This window comes from Pygoscelis adeliae, unplaced genomic scaffold (genome assembly GCF_000699105.1).
Source record: "Pygoscelis adeliae isolate BGI_AS28 unplaced genomic scaffold, ASM69910v1 Scaffold482, whole genome shotgun sequence".
NCBI lineage: Eukaryota > Metazoa > Chordata > Aves > Sphenisciformes > Spheniscidae > Pygoscelis > Pygoscelis adeliae.
In genome coordinates this window covers 162,456-166,994 of record NW_008824192.1, presented here as the reverse complement: position 1 = coordinate 166,994, position 4,539 = coordinate 162,456, and positions in this window count along the sequence as shown.

Genomic DNA, 4,539 nt, shown 5'->3' with positions numbered 1-4,539 from the left:
CGCGCCAGGGGTGCTGGGGCAGACCCGGGTGAGCTCACTGGGCAACGAAACACCACTCGGGAGAAGTCCTGAATCCCTCTATCCCAGCAGTAAACTGGTTCCAGTTGCTTTGGAGCGGGGCGATGCTCTGGTAGAAACAGGGGCGGCGGGAATAAAGCTGCCAGGAAGCTGGAGAGAGAGACTGGGCTGCAAAGGGCTTCTCAAGTGATTGCACCAAGCCCGGGGAGGGGGGTTCCACGCGGCGCCAGTGCACACCCAGCGCACCCAGCCCACGAGGCGGGGGCTCTGCCGTGCTGCAGCAGGGCTCGGCAGGAGGAATGGGCTTTGTAGGGTCCCGCCAATCCCAAGTGGAGCAAAGCGGCCCCTCGCATCACTTCTCTTACCTTCACCACTCCTGCTCCAAGGCCACGACCAGCCCTGTGAGACTTGGGTAGCCTCAAGAGCTGCTCTGGGGTGGGTTTATAATCTCTCCGGTGCTCCCAGCTCCACCTCCTGCAGCCCACAGGCTCCTCCAGGCAGTGGCAAACACAGGTATCCTCAATTAAGAGCCAGGATTAGGGCAGGGAAGCAACTTCCTCATCTTTCCACCGGCATTCTGTAGGAAGGAGGAGTTACGCCTGGATCCCAGGGAGCCTCCCCCCTTCCAAAATACCCCCCAGGTGATCCCACAACCTCCCACCACAGCCCCAAAGATGAGCCTGGTGTGAAGCCAGGTCAACCAGAGCAATGCAAGGGAAGGTGCCCGCTGCTTGTGGGGGGTTTAAGAGAGGCAATACAGCGAGCATCGCTGCCGGGCTCGTATGCACCTGATGGGGACGTGAGCTGGTGCCAGCATTTCGGGTTTCCCAAATCTCGGTGCCTGCGTGGCCGTCAGAGAGCTGTCACCCTGCTCAGGTCACTGCAAGAGAAATGCAGGGGCAGCGGGGAGGGCTCTTCCCCCGTGGGCTCCAGGGCAGTGTTGATTTTAGCAGGCGACTTCCAGCCGGCCGAGAAGCACGCGCGGGTCTGCTCACGTCGAGCTGTCTCCCCGCTCGAAATCCCTTCAAGAAGAGCTGCCTGCTGCTGGATTACAGCAATTGCTTGGTTCGAACGGGCCTGGAGGGCAGACTGACGCTCAGCGCGGCGGCCGTGGCTCCAGCTGCTCTTGTCCCCTGGCTGGAGATGCAGCACGAAGCTCTGGAAACCCATCCTTGCCCAGAGCTGGCTCAGCCCTGGCTATCTGCTCACGGCAGGGATGCTCAGCTCCCGCTGCCCATCTCCTGGGCTTTGCTCCGGGCTTGTCCCACAGCCCGTTGCTGCCTTCACCCAGCACCCTGCCAGCAGCCCCTCTTTTTATACCCCCACCCAGCAAATCTGCCTGTCTTAAAGGGGTGATTAAGCATCTTCGCTTAGGAAAGGGGAAACTGAGGCACGGGAGAACAGTCCCTGAGCAAACCAGCTGCAGAGAAACCCAACATCCCCACGCAATGACCAGACCCCCCCATCCCTTTCCCCACCACCTCCCCCTGCAACGGCACCCCAAAGGGTGGCCTGGCTCCGGGTGGGAAGCCCCTCTCCGGCCCCTCGCTTCTCCCTGGCATGGATGCAGCTCCCCGGGAGCCGCTGCCCGGCCGCGTGGCCGTTCCCCTCCCGCCAGCTACTTTCCTAGATTAAAAATCATGCGCTCATCGCCTTGGCGCGGCGCCACGGAGCCTCTCACTTGTTTTTATTGACAGCACCACCTTTCGCTGATTAAAATTCCTTTAAGTGCACCCGATGGCTAATTCCAGCCCCGAGGCCAGGGATGCTGTCACCGTCGTGTCCCCCCCCCCCATATAAGGTCTTTCTGCCCATGTTCCCTCTCCACTGCATCCCAGCCTGCCGGCCCCGCTGCGTGTCCTCGGGTGCCATGTGTGCCTCCCTCCCCGCGTGGTCTTTCCTTGGCTTCAAAAATAAAGGAAAAAGAGTCAAAAATGCTCCTGGAGATGGGGGAAAGGGTGATTTTTATTTGGGAAAAGAAATTGGGGGGTGTAAGGGTGTGCCAGGCTCCATCCCCATCCCTTGTGCCCCTTGTCCTGCTTGGCTGGTGCTGGATTTATACCCAGAGGGATGGAGAGACAAGAAACACGGGCCAGGAGGGGAGTCGTGCCAAAAGCACCCGAATCCAAGCCTTGCGGCAAGAAACAAGCAGCGGCACTAACGAAATCCCTGCTGGCCCTGGGCTGGGGCTGCCGGAATTGTCGGGCTCGGCTGGGATCGCCTGCCGGCAGGGATGGGCTGCTCCGTGGGGATACGGGGAGCGCCGGGAGCATCCCGCTGCCCGCTGGGGAGCCGGATGAGTGGGTCCAAAAATGGTTTGGATTCCTCGTGGGGACGGCCGAAGCGGCACATGGCAGCGGTCCCCGGGGCAGGGCCACAAGCAGCATCAATAAACCATCCTTTCTGCTCCCCTTTGGGCTTTCTGCTCCCTCCGGGAGCTGTTGCTCCTCCATAGCTGGTCCCAGCGCTCCCCCAAGAGGGTTTTGCCCTCAGGGGTCCAGCCTCCCCCATCTCCATCCCGCGACCCACCACGACCCTCCCCGTGTCTCTGTGGTCCGTCGGGAAGTCGGGGTGCTCACAGCCGTGAGCCGCGCGGCCCCGCGCACAGCCCCAGCCCAGCACGATGGAGCATCCAGAGCAAGAGCTACGGAAGCCCTGCGCCAGCCCTGCGCCACCGCCTCCTGCACTCGGACACCCCCGGGGTGTCCTGCGGTGAAGGACCTTACCTGGCTGATGGCTCACGTCCACCTTCGGGCAGGCTCAGAAGGGCTTGGCACCGCTTCACACCCATCTCCCTGCCCCAAATCTAGGCTGGGGGCATGATACGCTCATCCTATAGCCCCAGGGTCGGGAGTGGAGGGACTTACCTCTCACACCAAGCCAACAGCCAAAGAGGGAGGAGGAAGGAGAGGGGCAGCCTGGAGAGCTGGGGGGTCCCTGGGGACACGCTCGGTCCCTGAGTCACCGGTTTGTTCTTCCTGACTAATTTTTTGCACAGGGGTTAGTGGGGAACAGGTTGCAAATGGCCGATGCGGTACAGAACGGTGATGGGAAGAGACTTTGTCCAGGATGGAGAAGGGACCTTGTCTTGCTGCTGAGGGACACTACAGGGGACATGTCCAGCCAGCTTTGGACCAACCACCCACAAGGTGACCACCCTGTCCCTAAACCCACCTCAGACTGCGCCGGTCCCCTTGAGGTCACCCTCAAGCACCGCCAAGACGCTCTGAGCGCTCGCGGTCCCCAAACGCTGCGGGAGCAGGACCCCGGGGGGGAGGATGCAGGTGCCCGGCATCACTTGAACGAGCATCCCTGCTCGGCCAGCCCAAGCACTCGGTACCGATCTGATGATCAGTCCGTGGCCACGGCCACGTCGGAGAAGGGCCACGGCGTTTAGTACCACCAGGGACCCAGCAGCACCGCGGGGCTCTCGCAAGGGCTCTCTGCGGCCGCAGCGGGAAGCGGAGCATCTCGCTCCCGGCCTCGGAGGAAGGCTCCCGCTTTAATCGCTCTTTTTTGGGATTGCTCACATTTGGGACTGCTTTCTTTTCAGTTTCGTGGCAGCTTTTCGGTTTCCCCTCCCCGCCCCGGTTTTAACCATCCCGGCCTCTCCCTGCACTGGTCTCAAATAAAAGAGCTCATGTCCCCGGGGCGGGTTGTCAACAGGTACAGCCCCAAAACCTCCATCCTGGAGGTGTCAGCTGAGGCCCCCCCAACTCACTGCAGCAGTGATCAGAGTCGTGCCAGGTCTCTTCGGCTCTCCGGGGGCTCACGCTGCGCCTCGGGGGGTGCAGGGGGTTTAAACCTCCTTTGGAGCCGGTCAAAAGGTGACACCGGGAGCACCCCAGCCCCAGAAGGGTGTGAAATATTCAGCCCTAAACCCATGAATCAGCTTAGCACCATCTGCCCGGCTCTGCGGCCAGGCTGCCCAGACAGCTCGGGGAGAACCAGCCCATTCACCTCAGTGCAGCGTTCACTCTGAAACCTAAGGATGGCACCGATGTGGCCATAATGCTGATTATTTTATCTTTGATAGAGCAGGCAGAGCCAATGCATTTGTCAGCTCTGCAGTGCCTTTCCTTCAACAAATGAATATCGCGTGGATGTTGAAACCAGTCTGCCGTGGGCTTTCCAGTGGGCTCTCATCCAAGCCGTGCGAGAAAGCAAGAAGCTTGGCCACAACATCCAGGCAACGCTGCTGTTGAAATCACCGTCCCCTCTGCCAGGGACACGCGGGGTCAGGACAGGGCTTTGTGGGCAAGCAGGCAGCCGGCGATGAGGAGATACCGAGGCAGGAGGGGTACGGGAGCTGACTCAGCTCATGGATGTCTTTATTCGAACTCTAGTACGGTTGGACAGGTAGAGGCATGCGTACAGGACAGACAGAAATGGGAGTAGTATTGCCTTGATCACAGAGATATGTAACAGCGTTAGAAAGACACTGACCCTTCCAGGCCAGCCGGGTTCACCCCACCTCATTCACCTATTGCTTCCCGTCCCCGTCCCTGCGCCCGAACCGAC